This window comes from Monodelphis domestica, chromosome 4 (genome assembly GCF_027887165.1).
Source record: "Monodelphis domestica isolate mMonDom1 chromosome 4, mMonDom1.pri, whole genome shotgun sequence".
NCBI lineage: Eukaryota > Metazoa > Chordata > Mammalia > Didelphimorphia > Didelphidae > Monodelphis > Monodelphis domestica.
Window position 1 is genome coordinate 250,662,482 of NC_077230.1, and position 21,810 is coordinate 250,684,291.

The 21,810-nt window shown below is 37.3% G+C and overlaps 1 protein-coding gene and 1 non-coding gene across 2 annotated transcripts in view; both read left to right on the plus strand.

Annotated features, from left to right (window-relative positions):
• The first annotated feature begins 4,236 nt into the window (after window positions 1-4,236).
• The window catches only part of LOC100032604 (caspase-12-like), a 48,826-nt gene continuing 31,252 nt past the window's right edge, over window positions 4,237-21,810 (plus strand). The window contains exon 1 of the mRNA XM_007494907.3: window positions 4,237-4,340. The gene's annotated coding sequence lies outside the window, so the exon portion shown is untranslated. The remainder of the gene's footprint in view (window positions 4,341-21,810) is intronic.
• TRNAS-AGA (transfer RNA serine (anticodon AGA)) lies at window positions 5,712-5,783 on the plus strand. The gene has a single exon. It is a non-coding gene; the product is annotated as a tRNA-Ser (tRNA).

Genomic DNA, 21,810 nt, shown 5'->3' on the forward strand with positions numbered 1-21,810 from the left:
GTGAAGGGAGTACTATTCTAAGTTTTAGGTTCTTTGTATAGCTACCTTCAGAGCTGACTGAGAGAATCTATAAGTTTTTTGCTTCTTCTGAAGTTGTATGGTCTAAGGAGAAATGAATTCATCACTCTTCCACCCTTTGGTCTGGTCTATGAACAACTACACTCTTTTCTGCTTTGGAACTGTAGCCAGGGTCCCATATTCCCTGAGTCCATAAGTGCAGGTTACTTAGTCCTTGTCCTTGTCCTTGGACCTCCAAGACTCTGAACTAGATCTATATTTGGGCAAAGCAACAGTATCTTGCAACCAGGACCAGTACGGGATCCCTATAATTTCCTTCTGACCAGTGGTCTGACCCCCTTACTTTGTGACGGAGAACTTTGTAAACCTTTGTTGCTGCTTCACCTGCCCAAAAGTACTGTACTAGCTTATTGAGATGACCTTAGCCTATAGATCTGCATTCCACTTTTATCCCTGTACATTAGATCTTTTGTGTCCGACTTTTAAGTTGTTTTTGGATTTAAAAATTATTCCATCATACCCTTTTGTGGACTCTGTTACTACAGAATTCATTTTGAGGCATTTTGTCAAAATTATTTAAAGGATAATTTGATAGAGATCAGATAGGTCTTTGTTCCTTTTCCACTCTCTTGTCTCTAACTCCCAATCACTAGTTCATTTTATAGATGAATAAACTGAGGCAAACTGTGTTAAGTGAACTGCCATGGTCACAAATCTAATAAGTAACTAAGGTCAAATATGAACTTGAGCATTCCTGACTCTAGGTCTAGCATTCTACCTACTATGCCCCCTAGCTGCCCCCTATTATTCTAACTGTCATTTTATAAAAGTTATTATTTAGGACTTCTTGTGTCTACTGAGGAAGCTCAGTAATCTGCTCCAATGAAATATAGTTTTGGGAACTCAAAATCTTGGGAATCTGTGGAAATAGCAATTATCCCGTTCCGTGATGATGAACCTATTGCATGCCTGCCAAAGGTGGAAGGCAGAGACCTCTCTGTAGGCATGTGTACAATCCCTGGTTGAGCTGTTCTCCTCCCCATCTCCACCTCTCTTTCCTGCCCCTCTGCATTTACTCCCTTGAGAAGGTCACTCCCCTCTCTTTCTCCTTTCCCAGTGGAGCCTAGGGACTACCCTGGGCCTGATCCCACCCCTAAAAGATCTCAACTTCCTTCCTTCCTGGTTAGCCACCAGTCTGAGCTCCCTCCACCTCTTGCTCCCACTCCCATGTGGGTCTCAATCCAAAAGACAGACCCATTCCCAGCCTGGCAGTCACTCTCAGGTATACCATTGTTATGCAAATATAAGTAGCCTAAAAGGCACTAAGGTATCATCTCTGCAAGAGAGCCCAGCAGAGACTGTGGGTCTGCATTTCAATCATACTAGAGGAGAACATGCACCTCACATGCTGCCGCCCCCTAGCCTTCCCCTACCTTCCCAACCCTACTAGTCTTATCCAATGCAGTGAAGCCTGGCAATAGCCACCTCACTCAGTCCAGGAGCAGCTGGATGAAGCAGAGGGTTCCTGTGGTGGCAGGAGGTGGCTTTACCTCCCCTACCCATGATTTTGCATGAGCCAGCTTGGAGCTTGGCGTTGGCCCCTGAACACAAGGGCAGGGGCACTTGGTTTGGAGATTGGGGCAGAAAGGCATTGCAGGCAGTCTGGGGGATCATGCCACGGTATGTGGTCTCTAAAATGTTCTAAAAGGTTCACCATCACTGCCCTAAGTCTTGTTCCAATTCCGATTATACCATCTCAGTAGCATACCCTTTAAAACAATCCAAAAAAAAGGTCAAGTGTTTTGTTTAGTTTTTAGTGAGGAAGGCAAAAAGGAATATTGATTGTGAACTTTGGTATAATTTAGCTAGAATGATAAGAAACCAAATTCAGAGAATGATTTTTTTTTTCAAATTTGGATATGTGAAGTAATTGGTGTCCTTCAAGGAGTCCCTGATAAAATATTTCACAATATTTCACAATCTCTGAAAGAAATAATAATATAAGCAAATAAAAAAGTGAATGAAAAAATTAAACCACAATTGTAACCAAAAAGTTAACACTAATTTTTAACCTGCATTATTAACATCCCCCCCCCCCCAACATTCTGGTTTAATCAACAAAACAGTAACTCAAGCCCTGGTTTTTAACATTTTTAAAATTTCTGAGTTGTAAGTGTTCCCATTGAAAATTTAAGAATTCTAATGGCTGATAAGATCTGTCTCTAGCCCATTTCACTGTTAGAAAATTCCTCCTCAAGGCTAGCCTATTTGGGCACCCCACCCTATTTTTTTTTCTTATTACTCTTTTAGGGTACATGAACATGGATTTTAAGATTTTCCTTCATAATTATACAAAATAAATTGACTAAAAATTCCCCAAAATCTAAAAAAACTTTTTAAAAGAATGATAAAAAGAAAGATGTAATTAATTTTGTTAGTTCTCAGCAAGTGTTAGAATATCGTTCCGAGACTATTTCATAATGTAAATACCTACTGCAAAGTTGAACTGGGTGTATGCAGAAAAGGAGGGTGGAAAAAGAGGACTTTGTACCTCCATAGACACCCAGTATGACTCCCAACTTAATCTAAATCAAGAGTGATGTTCCTGGAAATCATGGTTAATTGAATTTCCTGACAGATTATGAGCAAAAGACTAAGGTCTATGTATCTATAGTGTAATGGCTGCAACAATAATCATTGTAATGACAAATATTTCTATAAAGTTATAGGATTTTCAACTCACTTTGCTCAAAGTATCTCATATATATTAACCTATATATGTATATGTGTGTGTGTATATATGTGTGTGTAGGGCACTAAATATGTAATTTTGTGCTTTCCTTCAAGAAAAAAAAGAATGGGTTTTTAAATTCCATTCTGCTAAGGGAAAATGTTTCATTCCAGAGGCCTACAAGCCACATACTCTTTTTTTCTTTCCCCTGGCAAGTAACCATAGAATATCAGAGGCAGTTGTTTATAAATTCTTACAGCTCCCCCTTCTTCTATCCAGAAATACTTGGACAAGGAGGGTAACTCGCATTTTCATGGTTTGACTCATTAAGTTAAAAAAAATTATGGCTTATGAATAAAAATCCTTTTTTTTTTCTTTTGGTTTTGTGGAGGTGGGATTGTAAAGTGTCCTCAGACCTAATTCTAAGCTTTCCTTTTTTCTTCTGAAGTCTCAGGAGACCCAGGAATAGGAATATTTCTAATTGGGGCTTTCCGGAGTTGGCAGAAGTTCGAAAGCAAATGGAAGAAAATAGTATTCTGAAGAAAACCTTTCTTATTTTATTATTGTCTTGAATTGGGAATGATGACAAGGCCTTAGGAGTTAGCTCCAGTCTCAAAGGTCCCTGAAGCAGGAGGAGAAAAGGAAAAAACTGTTTGATTACTTAATGTTTTTCTGTGGTTGCTAACACAGAACGTTTTTTTTCCCTTCTTTCCCCATCCCAAAATGAGAGTTGCCTACTTCCAGTACCTAGCTCCTAAAGTTCACAGTTATTCAAATAATGGCTTATTTTAAAAAAATTCTTATTTAAAGGAATGTTTACATTTATATGGAGTTATTCAGTAAACTTCCTTTCAAGTACTTTCTATATTTCAATTTTTAGTAAAGCACACAAACTGAAGTGGTCCAGACTTTGTGTCATTCAGTGAAAATACAATATTAAGATGATATGTATTTTATTTTAGAGTAACACTAATTATTTTTTGTTGAAAGACAGTAAGAGATAAAGCCTGGCTTTAGTGTTAGAAAGATCTGGATTTAATACCTACATTTTCCACATGTTAACTGGGAAATTCCCTTAAACTCTCCATAACCCAGAATGCTAAGTTTATAAATTACTGAGTTGTTGATCTACCCTCATAGATGAAGTTTACGTGCAGTTCTTACCCTGAAGAAATCAGAGGTTAGGACAATACAAGCTAATAAGGAAAAATCTTATTTTTGTATCTAAAACTAAAGGGTTTCATAATAGTTTAAAATAACTCTACCTCATGGAAGTCAAAGGGTATAAATTGAAAAATTAATAAACAGTATAAATAGTGCACAGTCAAAAGGATAAATTTTAGTCTTGGCTTTCTGACATGAGCAATATTACTATAAATAAGTCACTCACTAAGTACTGTGGAAAGGAAACAAGACTGACAGTTTGTGGGGGAAGGGCCCAACTGGGAGTGGCAGTTGGGTCTTGTGACTAGCACTTCCTTCTTGCTGGGTGGGACTTGCGTCCTGGTGTTGGAGGAGAGGGGAGCTTGTTCAGCCCAGTCTGGAGTGGCATGCTCTTCTTGGTTCAGCCCAAAGACACAGGCTTCTAAAGGTTAGAATTGTTCTTGTTTGCTTTCTGTCTATTGCTAAGATTCTGAATTAGAACAACAAGAGTAGAAGAAGTGGGACAAACCCTCCGCCAGCCTCTAGAGCCTGGCCCTATACTCTGAAGCTAAGGAAAAACTCCAATTCCAACTGGATTATTAAACTTTATAATATTTGAATTCACAGTCAGATAAGTGGACTATCTTTTCTGGTCATAGAGGGAACTGAACTTCAGTTTCAGTCATTCAAAGACAAACCGTCCTTATTGGACCCCTGCTGTTTCCTCTCAGCAGGGGGCACCTCCCTCCCTTGCCTCACCAAGCTATATACCCTCTCTACCCCCTCCATCCCCCCCTTAGGCAACCTGGTGGTCCCCCGTTCCCAGGGGGTCACCATATTGATGTCGAACTTAGTGTGGACACCCGATCGGCATAGCACATGCCACGGTGGCGCACGCCTGTAGTCCTAGCTACTTGGGAGGCTGAGGCTGGAGGATCGCTTGAGCCCAGGAGTTCTGGGCTGCTGTGTGCTATGCCGATTGGGTGTCCGCACTGTTTGGCATCAATATGGTGACCCCACCTCCTTAGGCAACCTGGTGGTCCCCCTTTCCCATCTTAGAACACAACCCAGTGGAGATTTGCACATCTCTCCATTTGAGATGCTATATGGACACGCAATTTGGCAAGGAAGGACTTGTAAACCTGCTTACATTGCAATGATAGGTGGAGATTGTCAATTAATAAAATATATACCAGCTTTACAGACAAGAATAGCAGAATTGCATGAAATGGGCTTGATACAACAAACAGTACTTCTGGATTACAATTTGCACACGTGATAAAATAATTTTTTAGGCAGAATGGGCTTGCCTAGTTGTGAAAACCATATTCCTCTTATTTGTTTTGCTCCCAAGTTCTTTATCCATGATTGAATTTCCTGCTCATTATAGGCATCAGTGAGATTGTCCTGTTCAACTATTGAGAAATTCAATACATAAAAAGGTCCTTCTCTAGCTCCAAATTTTGCTGTAATATCAGCTCTATGGTTTCCTAAAGACACACGATCATTAGCCCCTGTGTGTGATCTACAGTGGATTATTGCCACTTCCTTGGGAAGTTGTATAGCCTCAAGAAGTTGCATTATTACTTTGGCATATGCGATCTCTTTACTTGCACTTGTCAAAAATCCTCTGTGTTTCCAAATTTCTGCAGTGGCATGAGTTACTGAAAATGCATACTGGGAATCTGTGTAAATGTTGACCCGTTTATCTTTACCGATTTGCAAAGCATTTAATAAAGCTATTAGCTCTGCCCCTTGAGCGCTCACATGCTTTGGTAAGGACGCATACCATAATGTCTCTGTTAGTGTTACTACTGCTGGCTCATTGGTCTAGGGGTATGATTCTCGCTTAGAGTGCGAGAGGTCCCAGGTTCAAATCCTGGGTGAGCCCCCTGGGGTAAAACTCCGCCAATCTCTACATGCAGGGAGCTGGGCTACCCATTAGTGAGAGGGGCCTAACAAAGTTCCTCCTTTCAACCCTGAATCCCTCCTGCTCAGCCTCTCTCTACCCTCTCTCCTCCATACCCAATACAAACCTCTCATTATCCCCCTGTTTTCCAATCTTCCTATTTCCTTTCCCAATAAATATTACAAATTGAGTACTGATGAGATCTACTTTTGCTTTAGCTTTGTCTGAGATGATAATTGCTATTTCTGCCTTCTTTGTCTCAGTAAATTCTGCCCTATCCTCTTACCTTTACCCTATGTATCTACCTGTCTCAAGTGTGTTTCTTGTAGACAACATATGGCAGGATTCTGGTTTTAAATCCATGTTGCTATCCACTTCCTTTTTATGTGAGAGTTCATCCCATTCACATTCACAGTTATGATTATTGTCTGTGTATTCCCTTCCATTTTAACTTCTTCCTTTAATTCTTCTTTTTCTCTTATCCCTCTTACCCTTCTCTCCAACTTTTCAGTTTTAGTTAATCTCCCCCATTTCCCCTCCCTAATGTTACTCCCTTTCCCAACCCCTATCCTCTGATTTATTGCCCTCTTGCTATAGTGCCTTTTAAATGACCCCCAAACTCTCCCTCCCTTGTATTGTTCCCCTATCCACCAGTCCATTTATAACCTTTCTACTTCTCTATAGAGTATGATATAATTCTCTTCCCCAATGGATCTGACTGTTTTTCCCTCTTTGAGTCAGTTTCAATGCAAAGGTATTAACACACAACAAGACATACCTAAAAATAACAATGTAGTTTAGCAAGAAAATACAGATGAGGCTTAAGGGGGAATACCAATATTGCCATTAAGAGATCAAACAAGCTTCCCTCTCCTCCAACACCAGGACGCAAGTCCCACCCTACAAGAAGGAAGTCACAAGACCCAACTGCCACTCCCAGTTGGGCCCTTCCCCCACAAACTGTCAGTCTTGTTTCCTTTCCACAGTACTGAATCCATAAAATCATAGAAATTCAGACCTCCATAACTTCAGGGACCCCTAGCATTCCTGTAGTTAAGATTTTTGTTGCAAAGAAGAGAAAACTCAGATCTTTTGGAAGAAAATGACTTATCTACTTAAAATACTAGTAAAATATAGGTCCCTTGACTAATAAGGTCTTCTGTTCTTTCCTTTGTGGAGTATTGCTTTTTTTTCTATTAAATAATGATTAGCATTCCCAGAATTATTTCTTGATCTAAAATATACCAAATAGTGTAATATATTATCAAATCATGGCTGAAAAATTTCCTGTCTCTTCAAAAGGACAAAATATGAAGGACCGGTTAAAGATTGGACTAGCCATTTTCACAGGCCTACTTGATGAGGTTTTTAAAGACTTATAAGACTTTAAAGACAGATAAAAATATGTTGAATTTATATGAATTAGAAAATACAGAAAAATACTTTAATTCTAAGGAAAAATAGCCCTGGACGTATACTGAAAGTTTTGATTCAGAAAACTTGCCAAAAATATGAAATCTTGATAAAAGGAATAGAAAAAAAAATTTGATTCAGGTAAGGTTAAAAACTGAGGTAAATAAACTGACATTTTCTCCAAATATACCACATTTTAACATGAAACCTAATATCTATTTTGTTAACTGATAGTCAGCATAGGTGGAATGGTACAACTCCATTCTGAAATCAAATACAATGTCCCAAGGACCTACTTATAGTCTTATTTTGGGCTCTCATAAGCCTTGTATGATTTCCCTCAATTCTTCATACTCTAAGATGGGATCACCTGCAAAGTTCCTGCAGACTTTTCCTTCCTTTTTGAGAGCAATCAGCTCCCTTAATACCCAGAAACTTGTTTCCTTTGGTTATAGCAATCCAAATACCTATTCTTTCTCCACAATAGATAGTATTCTTTGAGCCAGAGTCAGGAAAACCTGAGTTCAAATCCTGATTCAGGGAAATACTAGATGTATAACCATACATGAGCCCCTCTGATTACTGTGGGCAAGGGAACTAACATTGAAATTCTGCCTGTGTTTTAGATATGGTATAAAGCCCTATGCAAATCTTCCTTCTTTTTATCTTTACAATAACTCTATGAGTTAGATGTTACTTTGGTCCCCATTTTAGAAGTGAGGAAACTGAGACAGACATTGGTTAAAAGTCTTATACAAGGTCACACAGATAGTGCTTTTTTTACAATTTATAAATTTTTATTTTTTTAAACCCTTACCTTCCATCTTAGAATCAATATGATGTATTGGTTCTAAGGCAGAAGAATGGTAAGGGCTAGGCAATGGGGGTCAAATGACTTGACCAGGGACACACAGTTAGGGAGTGTCTGAGGACAGGTTTGAACCTGGGACCTCTGGTGTCTAGACCTGGCTCTCAGTCCACTGAGGTACCCAACTGCCCCCAAGATGGTGTTTTAAATCAAAAGTGAACACAGTTTTTCCTGATCCCAGCCTCAATACTCTACTTACTGATATGTAACAGTCTGTCTTTGATAATATTTTTTTCAAGGGATATATCCCATAAAACTCCTTATTTCTGAGTACCATTATTGCCCTATACTCCTTGAGATGATCGGTCGAGTAGCTGGAATGGTTTTTAGTTATTTAACTCATTTCTAAGGTGGGGATAAGCTTCTAAAATACTCTTAAATCAAGGTGTAAATAAGAGGGAATATCTAATAAATTTGGTACAGCCTAACTATAACTACTGGAAAAGTTACAGATTTCTTGCTGAAGAGGGCACAATAGAACAGAGTGATCAGAAGGGACCAAATTCTTTGAACTCTCTAAAACTTGGGCCAATCTTTAGCTTACCATTTTGGTGAGTAAACTCCTTCCAACCTGGAAATTATAGAACAATTTCTCTATTAATCATAATTCATGGGCTATCCATTCACTTTAAACATCAATTTTATGATAATTTCCTAACCTTTCTTTGCACTCATCAGCAGTAAAGAAAAAAAAAGAGCCATTTCCTTTCACTCTCGTTTTATATGGAAACCTCTGAAAGTCAAAAGAATATTCCTCTTCTTCTCCCTCCATTATAAAAGTTAGAGAACATGAAGGTGAAATATTGTTTTTATCCTCAGATGTGGTTCAGATGTTGATTAGTATTTTTCTCTTTTGTTTTTATTTTTTGTATATATTTATTTGTATTTTGTAGATATTCATTGGGGTATTTAGGTGACACAATGCATAGAAGGCCCATCCAAATAAATATAGCTAATGCATTAGTGATATAGAGGATCGAGTTCCAGAACTAGACTCTGGAAAATTCATCTTGCTGAGTTCAAATCTGTGCTCAGACACTTACTAGCTATGTGAACCTAGAAAAGTCACTTATGCATTTCCTCAAACAACTCTAATATCTTTGCCAAAATAAAAAACCAAATGGCAGTGAGTGAGACAAGACTGAAAAATGACTTAGCTATATTTAAAGTATTTTTATTTTGTATATATGTATAAAATATAAAGCAAAAGGATAAAAAAATTAATGATTAAATATTTAAATGATGTACAACTCATAAACTCTTTATTTCCTATTATAATATCTTGAAAAGCATTATAGTTCCTAACTCATTAATTTGAGATTAATGAGTGTTTTTTTAATTTAACTTTCAAATAGGAACTTACTCCTTTATTTCTTTATTACTTTTTATATGCTTCAGTGTAATGAAATAGCAAGCCCTTTAAAGCCTAGGATTTTCTATTGGAGAAAAATGATATTTTAGAGTTATTAGATGCCCTTCTTAACTCATTCTACTGTTAGAAAATATAACCTTGTATTTAGCCTGTATCCTTCTCTCTTTTTATTGTTGTTATAGACTACATCTACTTTTTTTAGTTCTTTCTCTAAGAATATGAATATGGATAATTAATGGCTAGTATGTTCTTTAAAACTAGAATTTTCTAAGGGTGCCTTAATCACTACTAAAAATAAATTAGATAGAATACCCTATAGTGTTTTCTTCCTGGAATAATAAAATGAGAATGAGAAAAGAAATAATTCTGTCTATACTCAGCAATAGTGCAGGGGATCTCTTTTTTTCTCAATCTATTGAATTCTGTTCTTCTGGGGTGAGATGATTGTATATGGTGGCAAAGGAAGATGGCAATGGGGAAGAGTAGGTGGTACATTGTTGGGGAAAAAACAAACTATATTTGGAGTCTGAAGAACAGATTTGAAGAATTGTTTCCTTGATTAAACAAATAACCTTTTAGAGCCTCAGTTTCTTCACCCATTTGATGATGGGATGAACTTAAAGATTGCTAAGGTCCTTTCCAGCTCATTCTATTCTATTACAATATTTCCATTTTTAGGTTTTAGTCTATGAAAAATATAACACTTATTTTACAGTGAAAGTGTTCAAGAAATTGTTTTGTTTGATTTCCTGATGAGGGAATGATGAGATCCTGATGAGATGAGGGAGCAAAAACAAAATTATGCTTATGTGAGCTTATATGTGGGTGTGCATGCACAAATGCATGTATCTATCATTTATTTCTAATATTCCTACTTTATTTTGAGAAGAGAAAATCTACTTTTGCTCTTCATTCAGCAAAAAGACTAGGGAACCAGAATTCATTCATTTGGCAAAGAACCAGTGAAATGCTTTGGAAGCTGTCCTAATCCTTTACTGGCCTCTCTTCTTTTTTCCAGAAATCCGTCCATAGGAAGAATTTAATTTTCACTCTTGCATTATCAGCAAGTTGAAATGACTATGCTTTGTGAGTTGGGTGTTTTTTTATGATATGATGATCAAGATTGATTTGTAGGTGTCCTTCCTGTTAGTAGTGGACAGTGAGTTCAGGAAAGTACATATTAGAAAATAATTTTCTGATAATGAAGGGAGATCAGGGAAGTGCTCTGTGTGTGTGTGTTTGTGTGTGTGTGTGTGTGTGTGTGTGTGTGTGTGTGTGTACATCTGTACATGCAGGAGATTCTTTTTGAAGCCAGAACTTTCCTTACACTAGCTTTGTGCCTGGGATAGTAAAATAAGTAGCTGGGACATAACTCTCACCTCCACTCTTCTTGAAATAGAGAATGAAAAGAATAAAGCTGGATTTATGTGAATCCATATGCTTTTCCTGTGGTATTCTTGTAAGAAATGTGCCTTCCTCCCTCCCTCCCTTCCTTCTTTTCATCCTTCTTTCCTTCCTTAATTTTTTTCTTTCCAGGATGGGAAAGGCTTAATTACAGACAAAAAAAGAGGCAATAAGTAGAAAAGTCGTTATTAAAAACTAGTGAGACAGGAGTGATGAACAAGGGAGAAATATGCTGGTAAGTTAATTTATCTTTCTGAGACTTTTTCTAGAATTACTTTGAATCCTCAAAGAAGTAGGCCTAAAAAAGACTGTTGAAGAGACTGAGGAAGGATCATTTTCTTGGCACTGCTCTCTATATTCTGTATACATATTGTGTGTATCTAGATTCTTTTTGTTATTTGTAGATAATATATCACCTGTAAATAAGGCCATTCCCTTCTTATTCACTATGCACGGTATATATTCTTTTGCTTGTCTTGAATTATGATAATTTTATTGAATCCTACCCAATATTCATAGTTGCTAGAAAATAATGGGGCCAATTTCATTCACAGTCATGTTCCATGTCAGCTAATAAGAACCGACCTTCTTATTCAGTCACCTGGCTGATTCTGACTTCAGAAATGAGTTTGAATTTAGGGAATAACCATGACTTCAAAGCCAATCACAACCTGAAAATGTTTAGCAAAGAAAATCCAATGCAATAGAGAGGACATCCTTCAGAAAGGTCCAAGAACTCACAGTTTTTTTCCATGTTTCTCTTCAAACTATTGGGAAGGAGAGGAAAATGAACCATTGATGGTGAAAAAGAAAGCAGTGGTGCCATAGGTGGGGGCTAACACTGAACCTCAGATCGGCCACCTTCACCACTGAATTGTTAAATAAACCTATGATCCTGAACAAGAGCAAGAGTGCCTTTAAATAAATAGTGTAATGCAATGGAAAGAGTGCTAGACTAGAGTTCAAAACACCTAGATTAAAATCTAGTCTCTTCTACTTACTGTGTTGTAATAGGATGGTGTTTTGGGGATGGGATAAAATGGATTGAATTGGTCCAGTAACAAGATGTTACACTGTGGGTTGAAAGTCAACAGTTAAGTGACCAGGGCAGAACCTGGTCTGAGATCAACACACAGACCACTCAGTAACTGGGAAAGTATTTTAATTAAATAGGGAAAGGTTGAAAGGGCACTAGGGTAACCCTATTACTAATTTTCTCTAACTAAAGTCCCAAGAAATCTAAATGTCTCTTCAGAGAAAGCCTTCGCAGCATTGTTGGTCTACTCTACTCCTCACCTCAATTACCTAAAATTTGCAGTCCTTGTGCTAAGTAATTTACACTAAATCCCCCACCTTTAGTTAGTATTAAAGGGTAATGGTCTGTGGCAAGCTTGGCAGTGTCCAGGGAAAGATCTCAAGCCCAGATGGACTCAGATCTCACTCACTAACAGCTGCAACAGGATGTTGAGTCAGGCTAGCTTCAGTTCAAGGATCTTCTTCTCAGGAAGCACAGGTCTTAATAGTGATAGACAGGTAAAGTTAATCCACCAGGTAGCTTGGCAGCAAAGCATCCTAGATGCTTGCAGTCAGCAAACCCCCAGAGAGATCAACTGCTTCTGAGTTTTTAGCTTGACCCTCCTTTCAACATTTCAGAATTCTTTCCCTGTTTGTTTCCTGCCTCCATCCTCTGCATCTGTCCCCTGCAGACGATCCTCTTGTGCTATAACCCTCTCTTACTTATAACAGTGTGTTCATGTGAGAAACTTAAAATTCTTGAGTCTCTGTTGGTCCACCTGTAAAAAAGAAAAAAGAATTTCGACATAGCCTTTCTCCCAAGGATAACAGGGATATCAAATGAGATAATGGGTGTATATTCCCCAGGTTGACAAAAGTCAAAGAGAGAATATAATAGAAGTGCAAGATTTATGACTTATTCTCATAAGTTTTAGTTATTTGTTTTCTCTTGTATATCCTCTGGCAAAAATGGTTGCTAAAGTCTTCAGTGAGGTCAGACTTTTCCTCCCAGATCTTAATTACAAATTGATGACAATAAAAGAACAAGAAGTATTATGTTGCACCTGTTATTAAAAAAAAGGAGAGGCAACATTCCTCCTCAAAATAGAAAATGGGATAATTTAAGAGTTTGATTTGGGGATGCAGCTAGCTTGCTGGGTGGAGAAAGGGACAGGCATGAAGATGGGATTTTCTAGATCCAAATATGGCCTCAGATACTTTCTAGTTATGTGACCCAAGGTAAATCACTTAACCACAATTGCCTAGCCTTTACTACCCTTCTGTCTTGAAACCAATACTTAATATCAATTCTAAGACAGAAAGTAAGTTTTTTTAAAGAATTTGTTTTTGTTTCTGCCTACATGTATATCTAGATTACCTCAAGGATAAAGAAAGTTCTATCATGTGGACATGCCTCAGTCTCAGGGTCCTGGTCTTTTCTACTCACATGCAGAAAAGAGCAGTCATCCCCTCACTCCTTTTCCCCAGTAGCTTTTTATATGTTTCCCAATTTGAAATCCTAATCATTTTTAATTCAATGCAACAAACATTTTTTTAAAGCACCTACTGTGTATCTGACAGTTTTGTAAGTGGTGGAAGAGCAATATTATAACTGAGGGATATAAAAGGAGATGGAAGAAGGTAAAGACACAAACAATTCTAATAGAGAGGAAGAAAAGAAATGTTCTAAATCAATCAATATGGATGGACATGAAAAATGTTAATTAATTTTGTTTTCCAAGAGTCATATATAGGACATGGTATCATGGACAGTTAAAGGAACATGAAAATAGAATCTGGCACAATCCTATCATAATACTCTCTGAAGAGCTAAAGCTACTGATAGAACACTCAAATCTCATCATTCACAAGGCATTCCTTCTAAGCATCCATCTCTTTTCATATGGATTTTTCCAATAGTCTTAGTATCCTTGCATCCAGTCTATTTCTTCATTTTCTCTTAAATCGATAGCAATTTGTAATCACAAAAGTAGAGGTGCTTTTTGTCTCTTGCCAGCTCAAAAAACTTCTGTGGATCTTTATTGTCTCTATGATGAAATAGAAACTAATTATTTAAAAATCACTCATGATATACCTTCACTCTGTCTTTCTAGACAGGTTGTACCTAACTCATTTCATGTGCTTATCATTCTAACCAATGGGGCTCATTTAAATGTTTTCATTTCATATCATTCCAATTCCTGCCTCTGAGCCTTTTGAAAGTCTATCTCCTGTGACTATGATGCTTACCTAGGTCATTTTTATGTTTTGCAAACCTTATGTCCCCTTTTTTAATTACTTGAAATGAAAGCATGATTCAAGTGTGCCCACTGCTCCCCAAATCCATTTTCTCCTCTATTTTAAAAAACTCATATGAGCCTCATTCATATGAGATATCCCACCCCCCTTTTAGTCTCCATTCCCTCTTCTCTTAGTTAATCTCTCTTTCTCAAACTTTTGTTTTTTAAAGAGATTATAAAAGGCTCTTATCCATTCCCTCTGTGCATGTAGATCCTTCTAACTATCTTAATAATGACAAAGTTTTAGTAGTTACATGTATTATCTTTCTAGGTGGGAAATAAACAGTATAACCTTATTGAGTCTTCTAAGATTTCCCTTTCTTTTTACTTACTGTATTTTTCTCCCCAGCTTTATAATTCATTCTAATTTTGATTGCACTGGCTTTGTTTGGTTGGTTTCCCTTGCATCTTGTATTTGAAAGTTAAATTTTCTATTCTGTTCGTTCTTTGTTTTAAATCATTAAAGCTTTAAAGTTCTCAATTTCATTCAAAATCCATTCCATTGGAAAAAAAGTATCAGTGTTTTCTTTGAAGGATGCTTTTGGTTTTAATCCAAGCTCTTTTACATTCTGCAATATCATACTTCAAATTATACTTTGAAACTTCATTGAAATAGCTGGTAACTCTTGTACGATCCTGACTGTGGATCATGATATTTTAATGGTTTCTTTCTGAGTGCTTAAAGTATTTTCTCCTTGACTAGGGAGCTCTTGAATTTGTTAAAATATTCTAGAGTTTTTTTTGATTAATTTTATTTTTTCTACTTTATTTAATTTATTTTTTTACCAATTACATATAATAATAAATTTCCACACAAGTTTTCTTCAGTTAAATGATCAAACTTACCTCCCTACCTTCCCTTTCACCAGTTGATTCAATCTGGGTTGTACATGTATTATCACACAAAAATTTTCCATATTATTCATTTTTGTGAATAATTTCATATTTATTTTAAATATAAGGTGGTCACAGGGAAATATTCCCAATTATTCAAATAATTGGGAATCAAAGTCAACTGGATTTTATAGAGATTTTAATTCATACAAATGTGGAATTAAAGAAAAGAGAGAGAGAAAAAGGAAATAAGTATGAAGGGCCTTAAGCCAACATGGCCTAGACCTGAGTCTTAAGAGAGAGAGATCAGTCAGTCAGTCTTTTAACACTCACCACAAGGTCTGTCTAAACAAGGATTCTAGTGACACCAGGCCAGCTCCATCTCAGCTGACTTCACCAGAGAGAGTTCCAGTCAGAGTCCTCCTTAAAGAGCCTTCCAGCCAGAGACTGTTCCAAAGGGCCTCTCTCCAGAGCCTCCAGAGGGACAGAGTCCCCTCAGAGGAGCTCCAGCGAGACCTCCTTAGAGATTGTCCTCCAAGAGTTTCCCTTCTCCAGAGCCTCTCTCAAGAGATTCTTCCCAATCCATCCTCATCAGAGATCCTTCAATAGTATTTTTTCAATAGATTTTGCTTTTTCTTATATAGGGGTTTTTCTCCTATGTCACCTCCCCTAAGTCTTTACATCTACCAATCACTGTAGACGTTTTCCAAAGGACTGCCCACCTGAATTCCTGCTAAGTCGACTAATCTCCTCAGTAAGTCTGAACCAGAAAAAATGCTGCTATGTCGACTAATCTCCTCAGTAAGTCTGAACCAGTAAAAACACAGCTGAGTCAACTAATCCCATTAAGAGAAAACTTGCCTGACCCTTTTAGGTACCTAGCATCTCATTGTATCAATTCTAAAAAACAGGCATGGCTCAAATAACTCCTTTCCTTATTATAAGCATGGGTTGTTAGATTTAAATTAGTTTTTGAGCTTTAAATAGTTGTAGATAAGAGAATGGCAGCCATAAAATGTGATAATTAAAATGTTTGGGAGCAAGGAAAATATATAACAATTATGACCACTGAAATATGTTTTCTACTGTGTCTTGGGTTTATATAAATATAAGATGGTCGCCAGGGAATATATTCCCAATTTATGAATATGCCCAAGCCAACTGGGTTTTATAGAGAAATTTAATTTATAATACACTGATTAATCAATAGAAAAAGAGAGAAAGTATGAAAGGAATAAGAATGAAGGGCCTCAAGCCAATAAGGCCTAGACCTCAGTCCTAAGAGATAAATCAGTCAGTTGGTTTTATCACTCACCCAAGATCTCTCTAGGTAAAGCCTTCTCATGCCAACCTCAGGCTCCACCTTCAAGAGAGCATCCTTTCAAGAAATGTTTCCAGAGAATTCTCCTCCTGACTCCTCCTGAGTTCACCTTCCACTGCTTCCTTCAAGACCTCTCCAGGAGCTCCCCCTCCAGGACCTCTCTGCTCTCTGACCTCCCTCAGAGCAAAACCTCTCAGACCAAAACCTCCCAGAGCAAAACCTCCCCTCCTGTCCTCAGACCCCACTATCTTTAAGCAAACCATCTAAGTTCCCTCCCCTCAGTCCTCACATGTACCAATCACTGTCGATGTCTCCCCTGTGCCAATGGTGGCTCTAGCTTGACCCAGGACTGCCCAGAGGTCTGTTTCCTTTGCACATGTCTGTTGAAGGTCATATTCTCAAATAATTAAATCTTGATCTTTGCTGCAGCCCTTCCTAAATCCTGCTACTCTGAGTAGGGTAGAGATGGTAAATTCCAAGACCTGGTTCTGTCATTCCAAGTATATTGTATCAATTCTAAAATCAATCATGACTCAAAGAACTTCCTGTTCTATGCTTAAGCATAGGTCAAAGCCCTTTCCATTGTTTAGCAAAAGGTTTCTGTCCTAAAGTAGTCTTAAGTAGGGAGGAGAAGGATCCTCCCATGCAAAGGAGTTTCACATTCCAATAGAGTTCTTACTATCAGTAGGAAATTTTTCAAGTATGAAATTTCCCAATGTGGAAATTTCCAACATTCATAAGTCTATGAAATTTTAAGGTTTACAGGGTCCAAGCAATTTCATTGTTTAGCAAGGAGTTTTCTCCCCTAAAGCAGTCTTAAGTACGGGTGGAGTAGAGGTCCTCCCATAGCAAGGATCTTTCTCTAAAACAGTCTTAAGTACGGGTGGAGTAGAGGTCCTCCCATTTCTGATCCTGGCGAGTTCTCACATCAAAATGGGGAATGTTTCCCAGTAGGAAATTTGTTCCAATGGAGGATTCCTCAATGTGGAAATTTTTAACATTCACAAGCCTGAGAAATTTCAAGATTTACATAGCTGAGGAGACCACAGAGTGGTCCTTGGCGAGATGTGACTGCCCACTCTATCCCCTTTGCATGACTTCTTTCATCAATGCCCATTACCTATGAATTGTCTTATTATTTCCCCAATCTCAAAGGAAATAATGCAAGAACAAAACACATGTACCCTTATTCCCCAAAACATCACCAAAAAATCAGACCCTCAAACCTAATCCCAAAAGACTATCATGGGTTAACTTTTACTTAGGTACATAATTCCCAGCAAAACCACAGCTACAGGCCAAGCCCAAAACGTTCTCATGAAGCCAGCACACAAATCAATCATAGAGGCCCATACAATGCATACAGGTACAGTACAGGTACACTAAACTTCAATATGCCTCAGTGACTCAATTACATAAATCAGTAACTTAAACTCCCTAGTAAGCCACCTGTGACAAAATCATTTATTCTGTCTGTAATCACAATACAAAAATATAGAATGTTAATCAAGTGATTTGTTAAAAGTTAATATGTCACTTTTCCAATTATCTCTCTTTGCTTTTGTATGCCTGCATGCCAAGAAAATGGGTATAAAAATAAATCCCAGGCTTGGGAATGATGGAGCTCTGAGATGCAAAGCAATCCCATGGCTATTATGATTAAGCTGTCTTCCATTTGTTATTTATTTTATTTTATTTATTTTGACTGATTGTTTGCCACTTGTCAGGAACCCTGGAGTCACAAGTGGGACTGGACCCTGACCGTAGCCCATCATGACTCCAAAAGAATAATGATATAAAATAAAACCCAAATCTGAATTGAGAATTTACAATCTTGAGTCTCAGCATTCAGATTAAAGTATATTTTGTTTTCCTTTATTTTTCTTGCATTAAAAAATAGTCAATGCCAAGATATGTGTTTTTCAAAACATTACAGATATAATTGATATTATATTTCTTCCTTTCTCAATCGGTTGTTGATAACAAGGGAGAAAAAGAAATTAGAACAGAAATATATATATGTATATATATAAGTATATATGTATATATACACACATACATAGATAGAATAACCAGACTTTCACACTCATCAGTTGAGTAATGCTGTAATATAATATTATGTATGTTTAATTTTATTTTTACATAATTCATATTTTGTAATTGCATTCAAACAAGGTTTGAGTTGTGCTCTGTAACATGGTTTACATTATGTGCCACATTTTTGACATCTTTGTTTAAGGGGATTCTTAAATAATAAGTATGATTTTAATGAGTGAAGGAGATTGGGCCAAAGGAATTTTTGAAATAAGGAATAGGATTGGGGGGAAGTGTTTGGAAAGCCACAAACATATTAGAGGAAAAATACTGAAACCTAGGGATGATGATGATGATGATGACAATAATAATAGCATTTATACTTTTCCACTTAAATCTCCTTCACGCACAAGTGTCTTTGTGCACACTCATCTATATCCTATAGATGAAAATGCACAAAGACAATCGTTATCCTCTGTTACCGAGAGACTACTACCATAATGCTTTAAGATTTAGAAAGTGCTTTTTAAGTACTATCTAAATTATTGATCACTGCAACTCTGAGAGGTAAGAACCAGTATTATCTCCATCATCTATAAGTAATGCAAGGCAAACAAAGAAGAAAACAGACTTGAAAGATACATAGCAACTAGTAATGTTGGCACTATTTGGCCTTAGGTCTTCCTGACTTCAGTTCTCACTCTCTAACTACTTTTGCTAACTTCCTTTTTTAAAGCATTATCAATCAATGACTAGTTGAGTTGAAATAAGATTTCACTGCTACCCATAGTTTAAATCATGTCTGTTTCAATAGGTTAGATGAAGAACAGTATTATTAGCTCTTCCTAGGATTTATGGTAGTAGCTCTTTTTAAACTTAAGGGATAAATGTTGAAAGAGATAGCACCAATTCACTATATATTTATTACTTGTAGATATAACCTATAACTGAAAAGGGTAATAATAAACACTGACCTTATCATCTATAAGATGAAATTTGATCTCTTTTGTGAATATACAAGATGTTTTAAGAACAAGTAAACTACTTAAGGACATGGGATAAAATATAGTGGTTAAATAAAACCTTATAATTCAGGTAAGGACTACAGACCACCATCCATTTCACTCTCACCGACAGACATAGAGATACTAATTAACTGGTATGTAACCAAAGGTCAAAGTCATAGTGCTACCATTTTAGAGTTAGTATCTTTCAGTGAAGTTTTTAAAAGGACCTAACAGATTTGAGTTAATATTTCTCTCAAAGAACTGGATGTTGAAGAATCATTGATTTATGATCCTACTAATTATAGGATCTAGAGGAAATACCATTACCTGCTCAAATCCCACATCATAGGTTTTGTTCTTGCATTCTGAATTCCCTGATCTCATTGCCACATTTCAAATTCTTCTCTATTTATCTATCTATATGACTTCATTTAACAGAAATTGGCCCTCATTTAAAAGCTAGGTGTGAGTGTTATGAACTTTATATGTGGTAGTAACTTTGTCTAGTTGTTAGCAGATATCACTGCTAAAAAAATAATAAATAAAACAGGAGTGATTCCAACAAGTCTTTCATTTTTATCTAATTTTCTGTGATAGAGACATGAAAAGAGAGAGGTTTTTCAGGACTTGTGGACCAAGATGCAAGAATCAGGGTTCCCAGGGAATTTTCTCAGTTGTTGGCAATTTGAGCTGACAGGGGGAAGGGCACTGTAACTGTGAATATGGGGGTTTTGAGACTGTAAATTGCTAAAACTGTAAAGATAATTTTTAGTGTCTTGATTTAAATAAAAAATAAGTGGTCCCCAATGGGAAAAATTCCCAAATATGAAAATACCCAAGTCAGCTGGGTTTTATGGAGATTTTAATTAATAAAAATGAAGAATTTAAGGAAAGGGAGAGACAGAGTAGAGCCTTAAGAGATACTAGTCAGTCTTTAATCACTCACCACAAGATCATCCTAAAGCAAAACTCCAGTCCTCCACTGAAATCCTCAACTCCTGAACTGAGTTCAGGGACCCAGCAACTCCAACTAGTCCAAACTCCAACTACTCAAACTCAGTAAGTCCCTTCCTTTTAAAGAAATGTTCTCTTGTGTCACTTCCCCTAAATTTTCACGTCTACCAATCACAGTAGATGCCTTTTCCCAGGGCTGCCCATTCTTAGTTCTTACCACTCTTTAGTTCTCACCTTTCCTGGTTAGACTAAAACTTCACACCTCTTTTGTTAAGCTTGCCTTTTGTAAATTGCTTTATGTTTTAGTGATTAATTTAACCTTTATAGGTACTTAGGACTCTTTTGTATTAGATCTAAAAACAGACCTAGCTTAAGGTTCTAGCTTTACTATAAATATGAGTTAGGGACTGTTCATTGTTCAATCAGGAGTTTACAACTCTATCTTCCCCTAAGGCACTGTCTGAGCAGGTTGGAGTAATTTTAAAGTTTTCAATACCTTCCTGACCAAGTACCTGCATTGTTTAAAATGGAGAATAGCTTAACCCAAATCTTCTGAAGTAGAGTCTGAGCAGTTTTAAAATTAATAACACTTTGTCTCTGACTGGAAGTCACTCTCTCTCCCTGGAGGTTTGAAGCTGCCTGAAAGATCTTTGTGAGGCTGACTTAGTTTTGGGGGTTTCTCTGGGCTCTGAGCAGTTGAAGCTGACACTGAGAAGAGAAACTTGGCTTCTGGGACTTGGTCTCTGTCTCTCTGGCTCTGAGCAGTGGAAGCTGATAAGAAAAAGAAACTTGGCTTTTGAGTTGGTGGTCTATATGAGAGTTGAGCTGGCCAGGAGAAACAGAGAGATTCTGAACTTTGTTTCTTTCTGGGGTTAAGCTGAGAGACCTGGCTGATTTGTGAAGAAGAAAGAAGATTATGAATTGCTGTTGTCCTCCATCTCCCTAACTGTCTTAGAGTCAGAGTTTGTGACTGGAATACTTCCTCAAACCCCCTAAAATTATCCTTGTAGTTTAGGGAAATCCTCATCCCTCTTACCTCAGTTTCCCATCCTGTTATTCCAATAAACCTCCTGACTTGAAAAGGAAAGAAAAGAGTATCTTTATAGTTTACTCAAGTGGGGAGGGAAGGAGCCAAGGGCTTCAAGAAGAACTGGGTGGAGAGGGTTGGAAAAGGGAGAGAGTGAAGGGGGGAGGACATTAGGAAATAGATTGATCCATCAGCCATCAGTAGGGATCAGTAGGCAAAAACCAGAGTTTCCCCAGTATCTATCCAGAGTAGTTCCCTCTGTGGCAGCATCCCTGTGTACCAGTATCCCTGTGTGGCATTCCTTAGCATTTCTCATTTCTCATTCTCATCTCTATTACAAATAAGCAGCCTCAGGTTCTTGTAGCAGCCCTCTCTAGTCACAAGCCAGAGAACAGAGCAGTCATTGCAGGATAAACAGTTTCCCCTCAGTTTACATTCAATTAGAAACAGTTCCCCACAGT